Here is a 27,781-nt window from a genome sequence, read left to right as displayed (position 1 = left end):
GGGTGGCTCAGTGGGTTAAGCTGCTGCCTTCAGCTCAGGGTCATGATCTCAGGGTCATGATCTCAGGGTCCTGGGATCGAGTCCCGCATCGGGCTCTCTGCTCAGCAGGGAGCCTGCTTCCTCCTCTCTCTCTCTGCCTGCCTCTCTGCCTACTTGTCTCTCTCTGTCAAATAAATAAATAAAATCTTTAAAAAAAAAAAAAAAGCTGCTGTCTGGGGTCTGGCTTCCAATCAGACTGAATATAGATGCCAACTAAGATCCTCCCCTTTGGGACACTGACAGGTCTTGGTACACCCTCAGTTACTGGGAATGACAAAGAACCAAGTAGGCCGTTTATACAATCACAAAGGTTTGATGGACAGTCAAGAGCTACGGGAAGGGTAGAACAGTAAGACTCACCTACATGAGGCCATCTCTTTCAGACCAGGAAAGGCGGCCATTTTATCTAATGTAGAGAAACCAATAAAGAGAGTAAAAAAAAAAAAAAAAAAGAATGAACAAATAGAAGAATATGTTCCAAATGAAAGAGCAAGATAAAATCTCAGAAAAAGACTGCAGTGAATTGGAAATAAGTCATTTACCTGATAAAGAGTTCAAAAGAACAGCCCTACAGATACTCACTGAGCTCAGGGGAACAACATAAACAAAGTGAGAATCTCAACAAAGAAATAAAATATGTAAGAAAATACCAAACAGAAATCACAGAGATGAAAACAATATCTGAACTGAATAATATACTAGAGGGGTTCAACAGGACACTAGATGAAGGAGAAAGTTCAGTAAACTCAGAGGGCAGGAGAACACATCCAATCAGAGCAGCAAGAAGGAAAAAAAAAAAAAGAATGAAGACAGGTTAAGGGATTTATGAAACAGTCCCAAGTAGACTAACATTGATATTATAAGGGTCCCAGAAGAACAGGGAGACAATGGGCCAGAAAATTCATTTGCAGAAATAATGGGTGAAAATTTCCCTCACATGGGGAAGTAAACAGACATTCAGATCCAGGAAGCAGAGAGTTCCATATAAGATGACCCAAAGAAACCCATACCAAGACATCCTATAATTAAAGTCTCAAAAGTTAAAGACAAGGAGAAACTCTTAAAAGCACCAAGAGAAAAATAATCTGTTTTGTACAAGGGAAGTCCCATTAAAACTATAAGCAAATTTTCAAAATAAACTCTGCAGGCCAGAAACTTTACAGGGAATGGCACAATATATTTAACTTGCTGAAGAAAAAAACTGCCAACTAAAAATACTCTACCTGACAAAGTTATCCTTCAGAATTGAAGGAGAGAGGAAGACTTTTTCAGGCAATCAAAAGCTGAAAGATTTCATCACCTTTAGAAGAGCCTGACAAGAAATGTTTGAGGGACTTCTTTAAGTTGAGATAAAAGGGCACCAATCAATAATAGGAAAAGATACGAAAGTATAAATCTCACTGGTAAAGGTAAATATAGAGTAAAATTCAGAATAACTTAATGTTGTACGGGGGTAGCTTAATGACGTATAAAAGTAGGATGAAAGTTAAAAGACAAAAGTACTAAAAACAACTACAATAATTTGTTAATAGACAAAAAAAAAGATGTAAGTTGTGACATCAAAAACAAAACATGGGAGAGAGTAAAAATGTAAAGCTTTAGAAGGTATTCAAACTAAAACTATTAACTTAAAATAGACTGTTGTAAGTTGGTTTAGAAAAGCCTCATGGTAACCACAAAACAAAACTATAGTAGATACAGTAAAGATAAAGGAATCTATGCATACCACTACACTACAGAAAATCATCAAATCACAAAGTAACTGAGCAAGAGAAGAACAAAGGAGTTACAAAATGCCAGAAAACAATTAACAAAACAATAGTAAGTAATCTATCAGTGATTACTTTAAACGTAAATGGGCAAAATACTCCAAATCAAGGACATACAATGGCTAATGGATAAAAAAAAATTAGACCTATCTGTGTGTTGCCTAAAATGGACTCACTTTCAGATGTAAGAACACACAAAGACTAAAAGTAAAAGGATAGAAAAAGGTGTCCCATGCAAACAGAAACCAAAAGAAATCTGGTATACCCATACAAAATAGGTTTGAAAACAAAGACTGTAATAAGAGACAAAGAAAGTCATTATATAGCAATAAAGGTGTCAATCCACAAAAGGATATATTTGTAAATGTTTATGTACACATCAGAAAAGAACCAGGATACATAAAGCAAATATTAACAGACCGAAGGAAGAAATGGACAGCAATACAATACAGTAGCAGACTTTAATACCCTACTTCCATCAGTGCATAGATCTTCCAGACATTAAATCAATATGGAAACATTCGACCCAATGGACTTATAAGACTTTTAAAGAACATCCCATCTGAAAGCAACACAGTACACATTATTCTCAAGTACACATGGAATATTCACTAGGATAGATTGTATATTGGGCCACAAAATGAATCAATAAATTTAGGCATCTTTTCTGACCACAATGGTATGAAAGTAGAAATCAATGAGAAGAACAAAACTGGAAAATCTGCACATATGTGAAGATTAAACAACACACTACTGAATAACTAATGGGTCAAAGAAGAAATCAAAAGAGAAATAAAAAACAAGTGGAAATAGAAATACAATATACCAAACCCTAGGAGAGGCAACAAGGGCAGTTCAAAGAGCAGAGTTCACAGTGAGAAGAGCCTATATTAAATAACAAGTTATTAAATTAACAACCTAAATTTATAGTTCAAGGAACTAGAAAAAGAAGAACAACTGAAGCTTGAAGTTAAGAAATAAAGATCTGAGCAGAAATAAATGAGGTAAGAGACTAAAAAGAAATAGAAAATCTCAGTGAAACTGAGCTGTGTTTTTTTTTTTAAAAGATAAGCAAAATAGACAAACCTTAAGTCAGACCTACCAAGGAAAAAGAGAGGACCCAAATAAAATCCAAAATGAAAGAGAAGACATTACAACTGACACTACAGAAATACCAAGGATCAAAAGAGACCTCTAAGAAGAGATAAATGCATATATATTGGACAAACTAAAAGAAAGGGAAAAGTTCATAGAAACATCCAACTTACCAAAACTAAATTATGAAGAAGTAGAAAATATGAACAGACCAATAATGAGTAAAGAGATTGAATCAGTAATCAAAAACATCCCAGCAAAGAAAAGCCCAGTATCAAAAGGCCTCACTGGTGAATTCTACTACACATTTAAAGAAGAATTAATATCAATCCCTCTGAAATGTTTCCCAAAAATGTATGAGGAGGAAACCCTTCCAAACAGATCTTATGAGGCCAGGACAATTTTGATATCAAAATCAAAGATGTCACAAGAAAATTATAACCCAATTTCCCTGATAAACATAGATGCAAAAATTTGCAAATATTAGCAAACCAAATTCAACAATACATTAAAAGGTTCATATACCATGATCAAGAGGGATTTATTCCATGGATATAAGTATGGTATGGCATCTGCAAACTGGCTACAAATTATGATACACCCCATTAACAAAATAAAGGATTTAAGTCATATGATCATCTCAATAGATACAGAAAAAGCATCTGACAAAATCAGTATTCATTTATGATAAAAACTCTCAACAAAGAAAATAGAGAGGGAATGTACCTCAACATAACAAAGGCCACATATGACAAGTCTATAGCTGACATGATACTCCATGCTAAAAAGCTCAAATCTTTTTTCTAAGATGAGGAAGAAGACAAGCTTGCCCACTGTTGTCACTTTTGAAACAAGTATTTGGAAATCTTACTCAGAGCAACTAGGTAAGAAAAAGAAATAAAAGGCATCCAAATTGGAAAGGAAGAAGTAAAACTGTCACTATTTGCAGATAACATGATTCAATATATAGAAAACCCTAAAGATCACAAAAAGAGTCAGAACTAGTGAATTCAGTGAAGATGCAGGATAAAAAATCAACACCCCAAAATCAGCTGTATTTGTATATGCTAAAAGTGAACTATCAGCAAGAGAAATTAAGAAAACAAATCCATCTACAGCTGCATCAAAAAGAATAAAATACCTAGGAACAAAACGTTTAATTATCCCAGAGAGAGAAAGAGAGAGAATGTAGGGGTGGGAGAAAGGCAGAGGGAAAAAAGAAAGAAACTCAAGCCAACTCTGCTCTGACCATGGAGTCCAATGTGGAGCTCAATCCCAGCACCAAAAGATCATGACCTAAGCAGAAACCAAGAGTCTGATGCTCAGTCAGCTATGCCACTCAGGCAATCCTACCCAGGAATAATTTTGACTGAGAAGGTGAAAGACCTGTATACTGAAAATTATAAGACACTGATGAAAAAAAACTAAAGATGACACACATCAGTGGAAAGATATTCCATGCCCATGAACTGGAAGAAGATTGTTAAAATACATAGAATGCCTATATTATTATACTACACAAAGTAATCACAATATTAAGGCAATCCCAATCAAAATTCTCTTTCTCATGGAAAAAAATAAATGCCATTTTTTATGGAGTAAACAATCCTAAAATTTGTTGTGTGGAAACACAAAAGACCCTGAGTAGCCAAAACAATCTTAAGAACAAAGCTGGAAGCAACATGCTCCCTGAATTCAAATTCAGTTACAAAGCTATAGTAATCAAAACAGGATGGTATTGGCACAAAAAGAGACACATAGATCAAAGGAGCAGAAAGTCCAGAAATAAGCCCACCCATATACGGTCAATTAATTTATCACAAAGGAGTCAAGAATACACAAAGGGAAAGGAATAGTCTTTTCAATAATTGGTGCTGGGAAGACTGGACAGCCACATAAGGAAGAATGCTATCATAAATCACACAATACAATTAACTCAAAATGAATTCAGTAACAAAAGGGTTGAAACCATAAAACTCCTAGAAGAAACATGGGCAGTAAACTCTCTGAAATCATTCTTGGCAATAATTTTTTGGCTCTGACACCAAAAGTAAAGGCAACAAAACAAAAATAAATAAGTGGGAAGACATCAAACTAAAAGGCTTCTGCATAGCAAAGGAAGTAAAAGCAAGATGAAAAGGTAACCTACCAAATGAAGAAAATATTTGCAAATCATATTTGATAAAAAGATCAATATCCAAAATATATAAATAACTCATGCCGTTCAAGCAAAAAAATAAAAACTCCAATTTAAAAATGGGCAGAGGATTTGAGTAAACATTTCTCCAAAGAAGAGATCCAGATAGCCAACAAGTGCATGAAAAGGTGCTCAGAATCATAAATGATCCAGGAAATGCAAAACAAAATAAGAATGAGATATCACTGCACAGTGGCTATCATTAAAAGAGATAAATAACATGTACTGGTGAGGATATGGAGAAAAGGGCACCCTTGTGCACTGCTGCTGGAAATGTAAATTGGTGCAGTCACTGTGGTAAGAAACATGGAGGTTTCTCAAAAATTAAAAATACAACATATGATCAAGCAATTCTACACATAGATATTTACCCAAAGGAAACAAACCACTAATTCTAAAGGAAAATGAAACCCGATGTTCACTGCAGCATTATTTACAAGAGGCCAATTCCATGTTCGGGCTACGTGTTAATCGATGGATGAATAAATAAAGAAAATGGGGCATACACACACAGTGGAATGTTACTTGGCCATAGAAAAGGAAGTCTTGCCATTTGGGACAACATGGGTGGATCTTGAGGGCATTATGCTAAGTGAAATAAGTCAGAGAGAGGGGCACCTGGATGGCGCAGTCAGTAAGCATCCAACTCTTGGTTTCAGCTCAGGTCATGATCTCAGGGTCTGGGTTCCATGCCCAATATGGAATGTGCCCAATCTGGGTTCCGTGCCCAATATGGAATGTGCTTGAATTTCTCTCCTACTTCCCCTCTCCCCTTAGCTCTTTCTCTCTCAATAAATAAATCTTTTTTTTAAGTCAGATAAAGATAAATATTATACAAACTCACTTGTGTGTGGAACATAAAAAGCAAACAAGCAGCAAAAAAACAAAAACTCCTGAAAGGGGAACCCTCCTACACTGTTGGTGGGAATGCAAGCTGGTGCAACCACTCTGGAAAACAACTTGGAGGTTCCTCAAAATGTTGAAAATAGAACTACCCTACGACCCAGCAATTGCACTACTGGGTATTTACCCTAAAGATACAAACGTACTTATCCAAAGGGGCACGTGCACCCGAATGTTTATAGCAGCAATGTCTACAATAGCCAAACTATGGAAAGAACCTAGACATCCATCATCAGATGAATGGATCAAGAAGATGTGGTATATATACACAATGGAATACTATGCAGCCATCAAAAGAAATGAAATCTTGCCATTTGTGACAACATGGATGGAATTAGAGGGTATCATGCTTAGTGAAATAAGTCAAGCAGAGAAAGACAACTATCATATGATCTCCCTGATATGAGGAAGTGGAGATGCAACATGGGGGGTTAAGGGGGTAGGAGAAGAATAAATGAAACAGGATGGGATTGGGAGGGAGACAAACCATAAGTGACTCTTAATCTCACAAAACAAACTGAGGGCTGTTAGGAGGAGGGGGGTTGGGAGAGGGGGGTGGGGTTATGGACATTGGGGAGGGTATGTGCTATGGTGAGTGCTGTGAAGTGTGTAAACCTGGCGATTCACAGACCTATACCCCTGGGGATAAAAATATATGTTTATAAAATAATTTAAAAAAATAAATTAAAGAGGAATCTTTAAAAACAAACAAACAAAAACAAAAAACCCCCAAAACTCCTGAATTCACTGATACAAGGAACAGATGGGTGGTTGCCTAGATAGGGGGCAGAAGGTAGGCAAAAGGGGTGAAGGTGATTAAAGGATACAAACATAGAGTTATAAAATCGCTAAGTCCTGGGGATGTAATGAACAGCATGAAGACTGTAGGTTCATAATACAGTATTGTATATTTGTAAGTTGCTAAGAGAGGAGACCTTAAAAGTTCTTTTAAAAGAAAAACGGTAGCTATGGGGTAGTAGGCGTTAATTAGACTCATTGTGGTGATCGTTCTGCAACATATGCATATATTACATCATTATGTACACCTGAAATGAGTATGTCAACTGTGTCTCAATAAAAATGATATACACATACAGATATACACACAGATCCCAGCAATGTGTGACAGAGTTTAACCGTCATTGAAATATTTCAACCACAATCCTTTCATAATTCCACTGATTGTCTTCCAGACTTACCCTTCCGGAGAGGGCCTGGCACCTATGGCTGTCCACTAAGCCTGAGCACGCCGGCCCCTTCCCCATGGCCTCCAACCGCATGTCCTGCTCCATGAGGCTAAATGACATGAAAACCGAAATTTCTCCCCAAGATCTGATACTGTATTTGGTCCAGTATACAAACACTTGTTTTTTCCCCACCACCCCAACTATTTTTCACCTGCTCATTTCGAGAAACAAATTCAGCAAGGTACAAGAATATGGTAACAAACAATCCGCCACCTGGAATTGCCAAATGTTAACATTTCGAAAGGTTTGCTTTGTCTTTTTGAAAGAGGTTTAGGAACAAAGAAAAATTTTCCAACTCAGCAAAGACCGAGGAGCAAGTCAAGTTACACAGCGCTCACTGTGTTTTCAGACTGTGACCAGAGAGTTCTTGCATTCCACCATAGGGCCTATGGGATCTGGCAAGGAGAGGGCCAGAAAACAAGAGACCGAGAGGCCGAGTTTGAGGATGCCACCCCTGTTTTCCCCTTAGACCCTGGCAATCTGTGTTTCATTGCAGATTTCCACCGGACTAACCAACATATGGAGAGGCTTCAGAGAAGGAAAAGGAAATAGAGTAAAATTGATATGGATTATTTCTGACTAAAGATGGGCAAAGGGTGATGGAGAGAGATGGAGGGAAGGAGTTGTTACATTTCCATTTTTTACAACATAAACTTAATGAGATGTAAACACTTTCTCTCAGAGATCAACTCAGGCTCTCTGCAAATACTCATGGTTTCCAAGAGATAAATTGTATTTTGTCACATCAGACAAGTTAGCCCCAGAGGTCTACCTCAAAAGACAGATAGGACACTGGGCTATTCTGACTTCCAAGATAACTGTTGAAAACAGGAATCACGACCTGAAAACACCCCAGTGGACAGAACTGTGTTCAGGTTGCCTAATAACATCCTGTTTGCACCCTTTCTAAACCTAACTGCTGTTCTGCATGCAGCACTGGTGATGAGAAGTCAGTCTCTTCTGGGTACATTCTGGAGAGACCCTGGCGTGTGGCGGATCCCTGCAGGGGTCTCACGGTATTGCCCTTCTCCTGGCTGTTGCAACTTGGTTTTAACTTCCCTGTCACATATGCAGAGAACAGTAGTGTAATTGTGGTTTCCTAACTGGACTGCCCAAGATGGCCACTGCACTGAGAAATTAAGCTGTCTTTGCTTTTTGTCTTCTGCTGTGGGAGTCCAAACAACATAAGGTATTACTTGGAATATGGTTAGAAATCTGCCAATAATAAACAGAGCGGCAAGAAAAATCATCCTAATTATTTAAAGCCACAGAAGTGCTCTTTTCTTCTAGATAAGTGCATGTTTCAAAGGCTTTCGACTGCACGAGCTGAAGGCATTTTGCTTAATTGGAGAGGTGGCCTTCTCGGACAATCTTCTGAGAAATGTGGGGCTCTGGCCTGTGCTTGGTCCAGACAGCCAGCAGATGGCAGTAAAGAGCAACCACCCACTTAAAAAAAATCCTCAAAGGTGAAACCACAATCTCAACAGCCTCTTGTCACCGCTTCGTATTCAGACCAGAGAGTGGTAAGTAGCATCTTTCTAATTCTTTCGGTGAATGTCCTCAAACCAGGGCATGAGGAGATCTAGTCCATGAGTATTATGAGTATCAACCCAGACCTAAAAGACACTGGTTATTTTTCATTGGTTCACTGAATAGTTAAGTACACAGACTGGACTTACAAGCCAGCCCCGGCCCCTCCCAGCGTGATATGGCAGGCTACTCAGTTTTTCCAATCTTCAGTTTCCCTGTCTGTGAAGTGGAGAGAATATCGGCATTCATACTTCACAGCGCTGTTATGAGGAATGGATACAATCATATTTAAACACTTGACCCACGGTCTGGCACTTAGGAAATTAATAAATATGAGTTGTTATTATTATCTTAACCAGCAAGTCTGTATTCTCCTCAGCAGAGAGCAACATGCTATATATGCAGTCAGGTTCCAGCCCCAGGCAGCATTACCCCAGGAGCGATGAAAAAGTTGCAGCATTTGCCTTCCCTGGAGACTTTGTTCCCTCCCTATGCTACCTACAACTTCGTGTTGGGGGTTGTCGTTCTGATGGGCTGGCGCCACAGACTCTTAGAAGGAAAGGCTATGGTCCGACACACAAAGACAGAATGAACTATATGAGGAATAAAATTATCTTTCCCCTCAATTATTTGGCCCGAGAAGGGAAGATGGGGTGTGTGTAAGTGTGTGTTACATACTAGTGTTTTTAAACCTAGGCCACAGCAAGGTGCCAAAAGTAGATACTCCAATCCTCATGGTGCACCATAGTCTACGTGAAAAGGGCTTTTAAAAACATACGGGACTGGGGCGCCTGGGTGGCTCAGTGAGTTAAAGCCTCTGCCTTCAGCTCTGGTCATGATCCCAGGGTCCTGGGATGGAGCCCCGCATCGGGCTCTCTGCTCAGCAGGGAGCCTGCTTCCCTTCCTCTCTGCCTACTTGTTATCACTGTCTGTCAAATAAATAAATAAAATATTTTTTAAAAATATGCAGGCCTGAACCCCAACCAAAGACTCCTCTCAGTTGGTCTGGAGTAAGGATAGGCATAGGTATTTCTAGCTTTCCAGGGCTAAGAACCACTTGTTAAGAACCACCACCAAGCTGTTCCCATGCTACTGTGTCTTATCAGACTTATCAGTCACACGTTGTTGAAAATTCAGATTTCCAGGCTGCACCACCAGCTGATTCCGATGCAATTGGTTCTTTAGCCACAGGTTGGAAAACTCTGCCCTAGCAAACTGGAGAGCCCAAGTCCTGGTGAGCAGAATGCAAAAACAAAGTGCAACGCTGAGAAGTCAAGTCCAAGTCAAACAAGCCAGCTGCGTAAATGGGCAGGAATGATCCCCATGGATATCACCCAGCCCTGGGCCCAGATCCTTACATGTACGACAGGAATGCTCACAACGGCTCAGGAGGCCTTATGGATAGCACCAGGCCCTAAATGGGGACGGTAAATATCTATTGAATAAATGAGGACATTGCAGCGCTGACAGTATACATTAGTTGCCCAAAGTCCCACACTGAGCACGCAACAAAGAAAAAAATGAGGATTCAAACAGTCCAAGTCTGGAGCAAACATTCTTCCCCACAAACATAATGCCCTTCTCTGTGGACATGCTCCCAGGACATGGTACCAAAAGTTAAAAAAGATAGGGTGATGGTTTTTTCCTATAAACCTAACCTTATTAAAGATGCCATACCGATGAACACCCTTGCTAAAGAGGTAAAAGGTAATTTAAAATAATAAAAAGCACTCACGAGAGAGTTCACTCAAATGGAAGAGGGGGACATAGGGAGAGGATGTGGAAATGCCAGCAGGGACCTCGGAGGCCCTTTGACCACCCCCCCCTCAGGAGGCAGGTGACTGAAGGCACCAAGGGGGTCAGGAACAGGCCAGGGACTCCTGGCCCTCCCAGCAGTTCTGGTATCCTAATGGTAGTGCTGAAGGCAGAGTTAGGGGACCTAAAGGAAACAAGAGGAAGGGAGTCTCTCCAGGGATTCGTGAACACAGACAACTCAGTTACAAGCCTGTCTTTAAGATTTGCAGAGCTCAATACAAAAACAGAAATGTGGACTTGTGGCTAAAAAATGATTAAGAATTTCAAGGTGGACACAGAAAAGCACTAACCAATTGCAGGGCCCTCTGGGCAGGAGAAGAGCCAGGGACCACACAGATCTTGTGCCCTGGGAGTTGCTGTGCCTGGGGAAGCCCACCCTACCCCCGGCTCCTCCCCTCCACCACCGTCCCAGTTAGGGATTAAATGGGATCCTGCACGCTGAGCACTTGGCAGAGTGAGCCCTGGGAGCTGCTGCAGGAGTCATGGGGCCTCGCCACAGGCTGGGCAGGGGCTAGTTCTAAATTAGCCTGTAGCTGGCCTGCCGCACAAAAGGCCCATGGCCTGCTGCTTGTGTCTACAAGGGCTCTCTGCCCGAGAATTCATAACAGAATTCATAATGAAAATTACTCTTGACCAAATCCTTGGTTACTTCAACATTCATTCTGCAGGATCCCAAATTCTGTGGTCACAGGGACTTTGAAGCATCCACAACTTAACAGAGGACCTCAGAAGACAGAAACACACGACCAAGTCCACACAGCAAAGAAACCCCCAGGCCGGTTTTTACCTAAGACATGCTCAGGAAGAGTGTTTCAAGGGGAACGACTATGAGAATGAACCAGATGGTCAACTTCTGCTTATCTGACACCACATTCCACTCTGAGTCTGAACAAACCACTCCACCCTTGTCCGTTGGCTACTTCACCGTCCCCACCTCCTGCTCACACTTGGTCCCTGGCAGCACCACCACCTTCTCAGCAGAACAACCATGGAGTAGGTGGCAGTGCCCCAGAGACGATGAGGGGCAGAAGGGGATGAGGGCAGAGGAAGATAAAGAAGCCAGCCAAGGAACAAGGAGAACAATGGAAGGTACTAGAAGGTACGTACTTTGCTTCTATTGTAAACAAGGGTGTTCTCCGATTTGAGAGTTTGTCTGTTGAGTGTTCTATACCAGATCTGCTCAGCCCTAGCACTGTTAACACTGACTGCTGGATAGTTCTTCCTTGTAGGGGTGATCCCAGCAAGGTGACACTATACAGAAGGCTCAGCAGTGTCCCTGGGCCCTCCTCAGGCCAGTCGCACTCCACAGTTGTGACAATCAAAAACATCTCCAAACAACGTCAACTGTCCACCAGTGGACAAAATCTTCCATAATGGAGAACAACTTAACCCCAAGATCCTCAATGCACTCTGAGGAAGAAAAATAGCATTAACAAGAATAAATAGTGGGGAAGAATAAGCTGGATTCCCACCTTCCAGAACAGGGTGACCTGTCTGAGGTGATGGCCATGATATGCGCCTCCCCAAACCTTTCTCTGACCTCCTACCACTGCTCTTTAGGGCTTCAGCTTGAACACAGCAGGATGACACAAAGAAAGGAACCAAGATGTGTGTGCTCCCTTCTGTGTCCTTGTCACTTGTGCTTCTCCCCAAAGCTCTGTGCTCCAGTCACTCACATCCTTCTTCCCACACTCTTCATTCCTTCAGCAGCAGCTGTTTCCAAAGCACCTGCAGGTGCCAAGTGTGCTCTTTTAAGCCCTTGAGAGGCATCAGGGAACAAAGAGATTCCTGCTCTTATGGAAACAGACAACAACTATGAGCATAATAAAAAGCAAATCACACTATTACAAGGTGAGAGAAGTAGATCTGGCAGAAGGAGTGGGAAGGAGATAGGGAGTGCCTGGGGAGGTACAGGCAGAGTGGGTTTCAATTTTAAATAAGGCATCAGGACAGGTTTCCTTGAGCAAAGTCCTGAAGAGGAGGAGGGCAGTAGTCCTGCAGGTCCCTGGGGTGAGTGTTGGAGAGGGAGCAGCCTGGGAGCACAGAGATCACAGGGGACAGTGGTAGCCAGAGCAGAGGGCAGCACAGGAGGAAGCCATGAAGGGGAGGAGAAGGTAGCCCATCCTGTGGCCTTCAATTCTTTATTTGGAGAAAAGAATAATGTGATTTGGCTGATGTAAATTTTGAACAACCTCTCTAGCTGCTATTCTGAGAATAATGTTTGAAGCAGGGACAGAGGATGGAAAACAACCGCGGACATCTAGGTGAGAGACGGTGGTTTGGGCCAGCAGTGGGGCAGCACCGGTGGGGAAAGCCTAAGAAGGAACATCTTGCATTCTGGGTACTTCAGCCTCCTACTCTTGCTTAATGCTGAGGGAATGCTGCTTGACCGAACACATGGTATCTCTGGAATGGGAGTTTATATAGTACATTAGAACCACAATTCAACAAATACATGATCGAAGTTAAAGTAAATACACAAAAAAACTTCAATAAACTGCCAAAAACATGCTTTTTAGAAGAGCTTATCCAGTCCAAGCATGTATCTGATACTTAGTAGATGCTTATAAATGTTTATTGAATGAGTACATATATAATACATCTTATACTATGTGAATAATTACCATATTCCTTCAGACATAATCATTTACAGCCACTAACTCCAAGTATTTATTGCCACTGATATAATTCATTTTGGTTGCCTTGCTATAAGAATTATTTCTGGCTTTTCTGTTACTGCTGTAAGTCACTTAGTCTTCATTATTTTATGCAGATCATAAATTTGTTTTAAAAATGATCCAACTCAAAATGTCTTAAGTTTGAAGTGAGACAGAAGTTAGAACCCAAATCCTACAACTATCTGGATGCCCATGACCTGACCTCATTGTATTCATCCATAGGATGAGGGTTACATGCTGACATCCAATGTCTCTACCAGTACGCAAATTCCAGAAATTTTCACCGAAAAGTACATTGGGGGTTCCACCATCCCATATATCTTAGAGTCCTTAGAAATACCATATGATCCAGTTCCTTGGGGTCAGTTACACTGTGGAATTCAGAAAATTTTGGATTTTGGACTCATGTAATACATCTAATGGGGTGTGGAGCAGCACCTTGAAATCAAATACTTCTGCAGTGATGTATAAGAATATTCATACACGTGAAGATAAAGAGTATCATGTAAGTTCAGGTCAAGTTTCAATGCCAAATTAGTTATTAAAAATATCTTGGGGGGGGGCGCCTGGGTGGCTCAGTGGGTTAAGCCGCTGCCTTCGGCTCAGGTCATGATCTCAGGGTCCTGGGATCGAGTTCCGCATCGGGCTCTCTGCTCAGCAGGGAGCCTGCTTCCTTCTCTCTCTCTGCCTGCCTCTCCATCTACTTGTGATTTCTCTCTGTCAAGTAAATAAATAAAATCTTTAAAAATATACATATATCTTGGGGGGAAACAGACAATGAAGATGGACCTTTACCCTACACCATTTACAAAAAGTAACTCAAAATGGAGCAAAGACCTAAACAGAAAAGCTAAAACTGTAAAATATTTTAAGAAAATATGGGGGGGCACTCATGATACAGTATTTTTGGCAATAATTTTTTTGGATATGATACCAAAGGCACAGGTAACAAAAAAAAATAAATTGGACTACATCAAAATTAAAAACTTCTGTGCATCACAGGACACAATCAACACAGCAAAAATGCAACTTAAAGAATGGACAAAATATTTGCAAACCACCTATCTGATAAGGGGTTAATATTCAGAATATATAAAGAACCCTTAAGACGTGGCAACAAAAAAAGCAAATAACCGAATTTTAAAATAGGCAAAGGACTGGAATAGAAATTTCTCCAAAGAACAAACAATCCTAAAATTTGTATGGAACCAAAAGAGACCCTGAATTGCTAAGGAAATGTTGAAAAAAAAAAAAAAACAAAACCAAAACTGGGAGCATCACATTGCCTGATTTCAAGCTTTACTACAAAACTATGATCACCAAGGCAGCATGGTACTGGCACAAAAACAGACACATAGACCAGAGGAACAGGGTACAGAGCCCACATATGAACCCTCAACTCTATGGTCAAACAATCTTCGACAAAGCATGAAAAAATATACAGTGAAAAAGTCTCTTCAATAAATGGTGCTGGGAAAATTGGACAGCTATGTATAGAAGAATGAAACTTGACCATTCTCTAACACCATACACAAAGATAAACTTGAAATAGATAAAAGACCTCAATGTGAGGCAGGAATCTATCAAAATCATAGAGGAGAACATAGGCAATAACCTCTTTGACATTGACCACTGCAACTTCTTGCAAGACATGTCACCAAAGGCAAAGGAAACAAAAACAAAAATGAACTTTTGGGACTTCATCAAGATCAAAAGCTTCTGCACAGCAAAGGAAACAGTCAACAAAGCTAAGAGGCAACCCACAGAATGAGAGAGGATATTTACAAATGACACTACAAAGGGCTGATATCCAAGATCTATGAAGAACCCCTCAAACTCAACACACACAAAACAGATAATCATGTCAAAAAATGGGCAAAAGACATGAACAGACACTGCTCCAATGAAGACACACAAATGGTTAACAGACACATGAAAAAATGTTCATCATCATTAGTCATCAGGATATTCAAATCAAAACCACATTGCGATACCACCTTACACCAGTTAGAATGGCCAAAATCAACAAGACAGTAAACAATAAGTGTTGGAGAGGATGTGGAGAAAGGGGAACCCTCTCACACTATTGATGGGAATGCAAGTTGGTTCAGCCACTTTGGAAAACAGTGTGGAGATTCCTCAAAAAATTAAAAATAGAGCTTTCCTATGACCCTGCAATTGCACTACTGGGTATTTACCCCAAAGATACAGATGTAGTGAAAAGAAGGGCTATCTGTACCCCAATGTTCATAGCAGCAATGGCCACAGTCACCAAACTGTGGAAAGAACCAACATGCCCTTCAACAGACAAATGGATAAAGAAGATATGGTCCATATATACAATGGAATATTATGCCTCCATCAGAAAGGATGAACACCAGACTTTTGTGTCAACATGGACGGGACTGGAAGAGATTATGCTGAGCAAAATAAGTCAAGCAGAGAGAGAGTCAATTATCATGTGTTTTCACTTGCTTGTGGAGCATAAGTAGTAACACAGAGGACATTGGGAAGTGGAGAGGAGAAGTGAGTTGGGGGAAATCAGAGGGGGAGACAAACCATGAGAGACTGTGGACTCTGAGAAACAAACTGAGGGTTTTGGAGGGGAGGAGAGCGGGGGAATTGGGTGAGCCTGGTGGTATTAAGGAGGGCACATATCGCATGGAGAACTGGTGGTGTGGTGCATAAACAATGATTTTTAGAACACACCAAAAAAAAAAAAATTAAATTTTAAAAACTAAAAAAAAAAAAGAAAAAAAAAGACATTTCTCCAAAGATACACAAATGGCCAACAGACTTATGAAAAATGCTCAGCATTAGTAATCATTAGGGAGATGCAAATCAAAACCATAATGACATACCACTTCACACCTATTAGAATGGCTGCTGTTAAAAAAAAAAAAGAAAGACTTGGCAAGGATGTGGAGAAATTGGAACCCTATGCAATGCTGATAGAAATATAAAATAGGGCAGCTGCTATAGAAAACAGTATGGCAGTTTCTCAAGAAAATTAAAAATAGAAGTACCATATGATCCAATAATTCCAGTTCTAGATATATATCCATAGCAATTCAATGCAGGGTCTCAAAGAGATATGTGTACACCTGTGTTCACTGTAGCATTATTCACAATAGCCAAAAGGTGTAAGCAACCCAAGTATCCATCAAAGATGAATGGATAAACAAAAATTTTTGTGATATATAATGGAATATTATTCAGCCTTAAGAAGGAAGTAAATTCTGGGCACCTGGGTGGCTCAGTGGGTTAAGCCGCTGCCTTCGGCTCAGGTCATGATCTCAGGGTCCTGGGATCAAGTCCCGCATCGGGTTCTCTGCTCCGCAGGGAGCCTGCTTCCTCCTCTCACTCTCTCTGCCTGCCTCTCTGTCTGCTTGTGATCTCTGTCTGTCAAATAAATAAATAAAATCTTTAAAAAAAAAAAAGAAGGAAGTAAATTCTGACACATGCTGCTACGTGGATGAATCCTGAAGACATTATGCTAGGGGAAATAAACCAGTCATAAAAGAGCACATCCTGCTTATATGAGGTAACTGAAATAGGCAAATTCATAGAAATGGAAAGTAGAATGGTAGCTGTCAGGGGCTGGAAAAAGAGAAGAAGGAAAGTTACTGTTTAATGGGTATGAAGTTTCAGTTTGGGAAGATGAAAATGTTTTGAAGATGATGGTCCTGATAAGTGTACAATAATGTATATGGATTTAACTGATGCTACTGATCCACTTAGAAATGGTTAAAACGGAGGACTTCTGGGGAAGATGGCAGAATAGGAAGAACCTAAGCTCACTTTGACCCACAGATAAAACTAGGTAATACCCACATCAGTGCAAGTAACCCAGAAAAGGACCCAAAGACTGGCAGACAAACTCTCCACAGCTAAACATATGTTAGTGGCCACATCGAAGAGGATAGGAAGGGTAGAGAAGCAATTGGAAACTAAATGGACCCACAGGACTATCCATGGGAGGGAGAGATGTTGTAGGTGCAGAGAAGAGAAAAACAGACTCTCATGCCAGGGAGCCCACTCAAGGAAGATGAATCCCATAACACTTGACTTTGGAAAGCAGAGGTGCTGAATTTTGTGAGAAGAAACTGAGTCCCCACCCTTAAGGAGCACAACAAACAGCTCTGTGGAGATATGGCAATAAAGGCAGCACACAACACACATGGGAGATGCCCCTGAAGCACCGTTCTGGTGAATAGGAGCTATTGCACTACATGTAGGGCACTACAGGACCTCTTCTTTATAAGGCCACTACTTTCAAGAACAGGAGACATAGCTGACTTTTCTAACACTGAGCTACAGATACAGAGAGTTAGACAGAATGGGGAGATGGAGGAATGTGTCCCAAATGAAGGAACAGGACAAAATCAAAGCAAAAGAGCTAAGTGAAATGGAGACAAGTAATATGCTTGATAGAGAATTTAAAGTACATGTCACAAAGATACTCACTGGACTTGAGAAAAGAATGGAGGACCTCAGTGAGACCCTTAAAGAGATAAAAACAAAAAAATAACCAATCAGAGATGAAGAACTCAATAACAGAAACTAAAAATACATAAGAGAGAAAAAGCAGTAGACTAGAGGAGGCAGAAGAACGATCAGTGACCTGGAGGACAGAGTAATGGAAAGCAATCAAGCTGAATGGGAAAGAGAAGAAAATAATGGTAAAAAATAAAAGTAGAGTTAGGGTACTCCATCAAGTGTAATAACAACATTTTGCATTAAAGGGATCCTGGAAGGAGAGAGAAAGGGGGATAGAAAATTTATTTTAGGAAATAATAGATGAAAATGTCCTGAATTTAGGGAAGGAAACAGATATCCAGATCTAGGAGGCATATGGAACCCCCAATAAAATCAACCCAAGGAAGTCCAAACTAAGACACCTTGTAATTAAAGTGGTGAAAAGTAGTGATAAAGAGAGATTTTAAAAGCTAACAAAAGAAAAGAAACTCGTTACAAACAACGGAACCCCTGTAAGATTATAAGGTAATCTTTCAACAGAAACTTTGCAGGCCAGAAGAATGGCATGATATATTCAAAGTGCTGTAGGAAAAAAATCTACAGCCAAGAATATTCTATCCAGCAAATCTATTTTTCAGAATAGGAAAGATCAAGAGTTTCCCAGACAAACAAAACTTAAGGGAATTCATGACCATTAAACCAGGCCTATAAAAATATGTTAAAGGAAACTCTGTGAGGGGAAAGGAAAGACCATAAGTTAGAATCAGAAAAGGAGGAAACAAAAAATAACTGTATCTACAACAATCAGTCAAGGGATTCACAAAATAAAAGGATGCAAAGTATCAAACCATATACTTAAAACTTGGGGGGAGGAGAGAAGTAAAGAATGGGTTTCAAATTTAGGTGACCATCAACTTAATATAGATTGCTCTGTGCATAAGATTTTATATAAAACTTAATGGAAACCATAAATAAAAAACCAGTAATAGATATGCAAAATATAAAGAAAAGAATCCAAGTATATCACTAAAGAAAGCCAACAAACTGTGAGAGAAGAGAGCAACTAAAACGAACAGAGAATTATAAAACCCACCATAAAACAAGTAACAAAACCGCAGGAGAGGAAGTGGTGGAGGGATGGGGTAGCTGGGAAATAGACATTAGGGAGGATGTGATGTAATGAGCACTGGGAATTATAGAAGACTGATGAATCACAGGCCTGAACTTCTGAAACCAGTAATAATGTTAATTAATTGATTTTAAATTTAAAAATGTAAATAAAAAACAGAAACAACAGGACATGTCTATATACTGCCTACAAGAGACTTGTTTCAAACCTAAAGACAATGCAGATTGAAAGTGAAGGGATGGAAAAGCCTCTATCATGCCAATGGGAGTGAAAAGAAAGCTGTAGCAAAACTTAACATTGGACAAAACAGACTTTAAAACAAAGACTATAACAAAAGACAGAGAAGGACACTAATTAGTCATTAAGGAAACAATCCAACAAGAAGCTGCCATAACAATTGTAAATATTTCTGCACCCAACAAGGCAGCACCCAAATACATAAAGCAGATAATAATAAATATCAAGGAAGTATCAACAGTAATGCAGTAACAGTAGTGGACTTTAACAGCCCACTCACATCAGTGGAGAGACCATCCAAACAGAAAATCAACAAGGAAACAATGGCTTTGAATGACACATTGGACTAGATGGATCTAATAGTTAATACTCAAAACATTCCATCCTAAAACAGTAGAATACATATTCTTTTCAAGTGCACACGGAACATTCTCAGAATAGATCACATATTAGGCCACAACGCAAGTCTCAACAAATTCAAAAAGATTAAATTCATGCCATCCATCTTTTCTGACCACAACTCTATGAAACTAGAAATTACCTACAAGAAAAAAATCTAGAAAGAACAAATATATGGAGGTTAAATAACTTGCTACTAAACAATGAATGGGTCAACTAAAAAAATCAAAAGAGGAAATCAAAACATACATGGAGATAAATGAAAATAAAAACATAACAACACAAAATCTTTGGGATGCAGCAAAAGCTGTCTAAGAGGGAAGTTTATAGCAATACAGGACTACCTCAAAAAGAAAAATCTCAAATAAATAACCTAATCTTACATATAAAGGACCTAGAAAAAGAAAAACAAAACCCAAAACCAGTAGAAGGAAGGAAATAATAAAGACTAAAGCAGAAATAAATGAAATAAACTAAAAATATAATAGAACAAATCAAAGAAACTAGGAGCTGATTCCTTGAAAAGAGCAACAAAATTGATAAACTTTTAGGCAGCTTCCCTCCCCCACAAAAAAAAGAACAGAAATAACAAATGCACCACAGAAACACAAAAAACCTATAAGTTTATGAAAAATTATATGTCAAAATTAGACACATTGGACAACCTAGAAGAATGGATAACTTCCTAGAAATATATAACTTCCCTAAACTGAATCTGGAAGAAATAGAAAATTTAAACAGGTCAATTATCAGCAAGGAAATTGAATCAGTAATTAAAAAAAAAAAAAAAACTACCAACAAGGAAAAGTCCAGGACCAGATGGCTTCATTGGTGAATTCTACCAAACATATAAAGAAGAGTTAGTACCTATTCTTCTCAAACCATTCCAAAAAATTGAAAAATTTCTTTCTATAAGCCAACATTACCTTAACACCAAAACCAGATAAAGACACCACACACACACACACGTGCACACACACACACACACACAAAACAAAAACAAAAAACTAGAGGCCAATAGCCTTGATGAACATAGACCAAAAATCCTCAATAAAATATTAGCAAATCAAATCCAACAAATTTTTTTTTAAAAATCTTTCACTATGATCAAGTGGGATTTATTCCTGGGATGCAAGGGTGGTTCCATACTTGTAAATCAATCAACGTGATACATCACATCAACGAGAGAAAAGATAAAAACCATATGATCATTTCAATAGATGCAAAAAAAGCATTTGACAAAGTACAACACCCATTCATGGTAAAAACCCTCAACAAATAGGTCTAGAGGGAACACACCTCAACATAATAAAAGCCATCTATGAAAAACTTAAAGCTAAGATCATACTCGGTAGTGAAAAAATGAGCGCTGGGAACTCAAAGACTGGGAACAAAAATGTTCAGTCTCACCACTTTTATTCGACATAGTATTGCAAGTCCTAGCAACAGCAACCAGACACCTAAAAGAAATAAAAGACATCCAAACTGGTAAGGAAGAATAAAAACTTTCACTAATGGCAGATGACATGATACTAAAGAGAGAAAACCCTAAAGAGTCCACCAAAAAACTATCAGAGCAGATAAATGAATTCAGTAAGGTCACAGAATACAAAACCAATATACAGAAATCCATCACACTTCTGTACACTATTAATGAAGCAGCACAAAGTGAAACTAAGAAAACAATCCCATTTACAATTGCACCATAAGTAATAAAATACCTAGGACTAGACTTAAGGTGAATAAACTGTACTCTGAAAACTATGAAACACGATGAAAAAATTGAAAACAATACAAATGGGAAAATAGTTCATGCTCATGTGTTGGAAGAACAAATAGTTAAAATGTCCATACTACCCAAAGCAACCTACAGACGTAATGTTAAACCCTATGAAAAATATAATAGCATTTTTCACAGATTTAAGACAAAAAATACTAAAATTTATATGGAACCACAAAAGACCCTGAATAACCAAAGCAACCCTGAAAAAGAAGAACAAAATAGGAGGTATGAAAATCCTAGATTTCAAGTTATACTACAAAGCTGTAGTCATCAAAATAGTATGGTAATGACACAAACATGGGCACATAGATCAAAACGACAGACTAGAGAACACAGAAATAAACCCATGATTATATGCTCAATTAATCTTTAACAAAGGAGACCAGAATATGCAATGGGAAAAAGACAGTCTCTTCAATAAATGCTGGTGGGAAAACTGGACAGCTAGCTACCTGCAGAAGAATGACACTGGACAACTTTCTTATATCATACAAAAAAAAAAACTAAAAATGGATTAAGGATCTAATTGTGAGATCTAAACCCCTAAAAATCCTAGAAGAGAGAGCATAGGCATTAATTTCTCTAATATTGGCCATAGCAACATTTTTCTAGATATGTCTTTTATGGGAAGGGAAACAAAAACAAAATTCAACTATTGGGACTTCAACAAAATAAAGCACTTCTGCATGGCAAAGGAAACAACCAACAAAACTAAAAGATAAGTTACTGAATGGGAGAAGATATTTGCAAATGACATAGCTGATAAAGGGTTAGTCTCCAAAATTAAAAAAAAAAAAAACTTACACAACTCAACCCCCAAAACTCAGATAATCCAATTAAAAAATTGGCAGAAGACATGAACAGACATTTCTCCAAAGACATACAGATGGCCAACAGACAAATGAAATGATGCTCAACATCACTCATCATGAGGGGACTGCAAATCAAAACCACAGTGAGATATTACCTTACACCTGTCAGAATGGCTAAAACAAAAAAAAAAAAACAACAAATGTTGGGAAGGATGTGGAGAAAAAGGAACCTTCGTGTGCTGTTGGTGAGAATGCAGACTGCAGCAGTCATTGTAGAAACAGTGCAGAGGTTCCTCAAACAATTAAAAATAGAACTATCATACGTTCCAGTAATTCCACTACTGGGTATTTGCCCAAAGAAAATGAAAACACTTTTTCAAAAAAATATATGGACCTCTATGTTTATTGCATTATTTACAATAGCTAAATTATGGAAGCAGCCCTAAGGTCCAATGATAGATGAATGGATAAAGAAGTGGTATACATATAATATGGAATATTACTCAGCCATAAAAAGGAATGAAGTCTTGCTATTTGCAACAAAAATGGATCTAGAGAATATAATGCTAAATGAAGTCAGTCAGAGAAAGACAAATACATATGATTTCACAAAAAGGGAATTCAAGAAACAAAACAAAGAAAAAATAATACAAAACAAAAACCAGACTTAACTACAGAGAACTGATGGTTACCAGAGGGGAGGTTGGCGGGGGCATGGGTGAAATAGGGGAAGGAAACTAAGTACACTTCATAGTTATGAACACTGAGTAATGTACAGAGTTGTTGAATCACGATATTACACACCTGAAACGAATGTAACACTGTATGTGAACTATAATGGAAAACTTTTTAAATGGTTAAAATGTTTATCCCAATTTTTAAAAAGCCCTCAAAAAAATATTTCGGAATTCCTGGTGTTTTGGCTTTTAGAACTGTAGATAAGGGATCCTGGAAAAATTCAGTTGTTGGTTTATATTATCATGTGTTCTTGGTGAGAATTTGTTTGCAGACTCACCAATCAGCAAAAATTCACTGAAACTCACAAAAATGTAAAAGACATTGTTGTAAATGAAACACTACTACTCCTGATTGAGGAATGATCCTCTTGGCTTATGAAGGCCATTTTGTTTGACTAAGACTTGGGCAGGGACCAGAAAGCCCCAACCACCAGCTCTGGCCCTACAGATTCAAGTTGATATAAGCACGACCCATCTCCAAAGCTGGTTCAGTTCTCCATCCAGTGTCACTGTTTTCACTGGAAGTCAAAGGTCTACATTAGCTCAAGCTCAACTGGAAAGATGTGAAAGAACCGATTAATACTATCCCTAATAAACTGCTTTTTTACCTGAGCTTAGCATTTATCTTAATGTAAACTGTTCCATCTCTCTTGATGTTTACCAATTAATAGTTATTAGAAGATGCAAACATATGCAAATCTTAAGAGTGTTTACATACAACCTGGAAATTGCCATTTGGAAGCCTACAGGAGAGGTAACAGCCGTCTTCACAGGTAGCAGACTAAGTAGGTATGCTTTATAAATGGCCCAAATGTTAATGAATAGCAATTTCTGAATTTTAACTTTTATGTTTAAGAAACGTAAAATGTCATTACTAGGTCATGGAAATTGGGACATGGCCATGGTTAATTGTCTTGGTAAATTTGTTTGGAAAGTGGTTTGGCTGTTTGTGTAAAATGAGAAATCACTATATTTTCATGGAAGTGAATTCAAAAGTAATTGCTACTCAAAAAGTGAAAATGTGGAAGGAGACTCATGCACATCAAAAAATTCTTATGAGGAGGCACTTGGGTGGCTCAGTCGGTTAAGCGCAGGCCTTCGTCTCAGGTCATGATCCCAGGGTCCTGGGATCAAGCCCCATATCGGGCTCCCTGCTCTGCAGGAAGCCTGCTTCTCCCTCTCCCACTCCCTCTGCTTGTGTTTCCTCTCACTGTGTCTTTCTCTATCAAATAAATAAATAAATCTTAAAAAAAAAAAAAAAAAGAAATTCTTACAAGAGTGAAGCCATCCATCCATGTTGCTTCACGGTCAGATGGAAAACAGAAACATTCTAACATTGCTTTGCTTGAATGTGCTCCTTTCAAGTATATTTTGTTTCCATTTTTGAGGAGAAAGCCAAGGGTTCTTTCAGGGAGGATGGAGTGGGACAAAGTACATGCACACGTCCTCTGCCCACTCTGCCTTCTTCCTCCTGTTTCATCCTTTCCCCATGCCCTTTCTGTCCCTGTTCCTTCACTTTTTTCCCCACATTCTAAGCAAATGCTTAGAGGACCAATGGCAAGGTGTTGGCTAGTAAAGTGGAATCTGGATCAGAGAGCGGTTTACATTCGAATTACCTTTTACTGTAAAAAATGTTTACATTAATATAATGTAATTAATGTAATGTAAAACTGTTTACATTACAGCTACTTTTAATCCTCTCCTCATACCCTAGATATCTTAATCCCTATCCTTGTGCTGGGTCTCCTACCTCAGGCTGGCCTCTCTCCTACCTCTGTGTATTCTAGAGGGCGCCCCTATCACAGGGGTGTAACAGCCAACCTCCGTGAACACCATGGACAGGGGCACTTTGAAACCCTCCTCCCATTCTGAGCTCTGCAAAGGTGCTTCTGAACTCAACTGCCCCCTTTCCTGCCTCACCATGAGGATGCACCAAAGCTGGAGGGAAGGTGAAAGAGCCTCTCGGAGGATTCCCCTGCATGGCCCTCTCCACACAGCCTGGAGAACTTCAGCTGGATCTGGAGTTGTTACCAACACTTCAACCAGGATTTTGTTCTTCTGACGCTATACATTCACCCTGTTTTTCCACTGAGAGCTGGAATGAATGCCAACATTTCTCTGGAAGTTTGATGGTACAGAGTGGACTCCATTACAATGTTGTCAAGAGCGTGACAGGCAAAGGCACCACTGATGAGGGTGGAGGGAGGGTACAACACGGACAAAATTTTTTATTTCACTGGTATTTTAATGAGTAAAAAAAATATATATAAACAACATAGTAAAGCCATGAGTTCACAGATATTATTGCTTATAGTGAGGAAGAGTAAAATAAAAAGGAGAGAGCTGTATTAAAAGTAATTTAAAGTAAAAGACTAAGAAAATAAGAATATTAGTGATCAGGCACTGTAAAAATAAAAAAGATGGCAAGAATATGGCTACTGTTGAAGAAATGGCACAAATTCTCAATGCTCCCTTGGTCTCAAACTGCAGCGTTGTCTTTATGATCCTTTAAAAAGCATAGTCCAGGGGCACTTGGGTGGCTCAGTGAGTTAAACCTCTGCCTTCCGCTCAGGTCATGATCCCAGGGTCCTGGGATCGAGCCCCACAACGGGCTCCTTGCTCATCAGGGGGGCTGCTTCTCTCTCTCCCTCTGCCTTACTTGTGATCTCTATCTCTCTTTCAATAAATAAATAAAATCTTAAAAAGAAAAAAAAAAGCATAGTCCATTATTCCCAGAGCAACGGGGGCCCTTATCTCACTGGTCATCCATCTACAAGTGTAAGCCACCTCTCCCCTGATGAACTGTAAGCCCAGGCACTACTTTCCACACCTGTGAGGTGCAGGCATGCTTCTGGTCTACCACGCGCTACCTGTGTCTGCTTTGACCTTGGCAAGGGTGAGTATATAGGAAGCACTTGAAACTGACACAAAATGTAGGGTGTCCCTGACCTTCTTCCTCTGACTCTAGGGGACAGGAGTTGGCCATGCATTCAATACAACCCTGCCCCCCATTACCTGGAGCTCTTTCTGCACTGGCTCCTGAACTCTCCTTTGAGAGCCCAAAGTTAGGAACTGAACATCAGATAGAAAAGTAGAGCAGGGTAAATACGGTTTCTGCTATGATACCCACTCTAAAATTTATACCTTATCTATGGGATACATTTTTGGATGAGCTGGAGAAAGTGACCGCCAGGAAGCAATCATCATTGCTGGTTGATGCTCCCCAGCATCCAGTCAGTTTATGGTCAGTAATCCCACCTGGTAAGTTTACTCATCCATTATCTAGTATCTAATGTGCTTGCAGTTCACCTTGATATATACACCAGGAAGTTTCATGACTCAAGGTCAAACATTTTTGGCTGCTTTACTAACATGTTTTACCTTGCTCTTCTGGATGCTTACTTGCTTATATGTCTGTCTGAAATATTTTTCTGGGTAGAGTTATACAGGCTCATCTTTGTGGCAAAGAACTTAGGGGCCTCCACTGTCTCCTTGTCGATGATCTGAAGCAGACCCTAAATTTTACAACTTGCAGTGTTGACCCTTGTGCCTGGTATTCAGAAATGCATCAAGATTCTGAGCTTCCATAAGAAAACAACAATCCAATCTCCAGACTGGCTGACTTTGGGTATTTAATAGATATTTAAGGAAGCTGGTCTCTAGGTACATACAGGAAGGATGATATCCAGCTCACTTCTCTATTGCTCAGTTTTTAAGAAAGGTTTGGTTGACAAGGACATTCTCTAGGGAGGATGGCCTGGAGACCAGGAGTGCTCTTCTCTCAGCCCACTGCAGTCTACATCAGGCCAGCAGAGAGCTCTGAGCACTACCAGATAATCTGGCCTTCGGAAGAACCTCTGCGGCTGCATGGCCACAAGCCCACAACAAGGGGCTTCATGAAAGAGAACCTGATGAGTACAGCTCGCTCCGTGCCCTCTGAGGACTTCCCATCCGATGTCAGAGCCCTGTCTAGCAAGATTCTTAGCATTGGGAGTCATTCGCCTTCACCTGAGCACTGAGTAAGTTTTCACCTTGTGGACGGCATGACTCACAGGACTGAGCACCCCTCCCTCAGCACTGGCTGCAGGAGCCAAGAGCAGGGTCTGGGGTCCACCTACGGCAAATGAACAGAACCCCCTCCACATGCTTAGTGTATGAGTACCGTCTGTGACTTCATCTTATCTTTTCTGTTTACAGCTCCACTTTAAACTCTCTCAAGCCCAAATTCTTTCTTTGAAAATAACATTTTAAGTCTATCATAAGAATTTTGAAAGATGTATATAAACTGTTTTGTATTCCCCAGTACACATACTCAGCATATTATAATAATAGCTAACAGTTACTGAGTGCTGACTGTACCATAACTTATCCTAAGCACTCTGTAAGTAGATTTAATCCTCACACAACTCTATGAGGTTGTTATTAGTATCGTCCCCATTTTTTAGATGAGCAAATGGAGGCTCACGGGTTTTTAAAATACTGATTCAAATCTATAATAGGCAAAACTTGGATTTGAACCCAAGTCCCCAACTCTGATCCCACTACTAGGAGTTACTACTTTAAAGCTATTTTTTTGGTCTTGTTCTTCTTGTCAATTATTTGCTTATTTTTGGAGGCTGGGAACAGTCTCATTTAGGGTCACCAACTAGTCCAGAATTTCCCAGTTTTATAATACAAAAGCCCATTTCCCAAGATAGCACTCAGTGGTTTTCTTATTATGTTCTTATCTTTGTATCAGGACCATTGCTAGTACCTACAGATACCTTCATGCATATGAGGAAGAAGAGATACCCATTTATTTGGATACTTTTGATCTTCTTTCATGTATTTATGTAAACTGTCTTAAATCCTTTCTAGAATAAGATGGGGTACAGAGAAACAAATATAAATACAGAACTTCACATTGTGTTTAACACCTTTAGAGTTATGAGT

At 39.4% G+C, this 27,781-nt stretch overlaps 1 protein-coding gene across 2 annotated transcripts in view; it reads right to left on the bottom strand.

Moving 5' to 3' along the window:
• The window catches only part of EML6 (EMAP like 6), a 275,740-nt gene that overhangs the window by 124,774 nt on the left and 123,185 nt on the right, over nucleotides 1-27,781 (bottom strand). The window lies entirely within an intron of this gene.

The sequence above is a fragment of the Neovison vison genome, chromosome 8, assembly GCF_020171115.1.
Source record: "Neovison vison isolate M4711 chromosome 8, ASM_NN_V1, whole genome shotgun sequence".
NCBI classification, from domain to species: domain Eukaryota; kingdom Metazoa; phylum Chordata; class Mammalia; order Carnivora; family Mustelidae; genus Neogale; species Neogale vison.
This window is presented reverse-complemented; position numbering and strand designations above follow the sequence as displayed.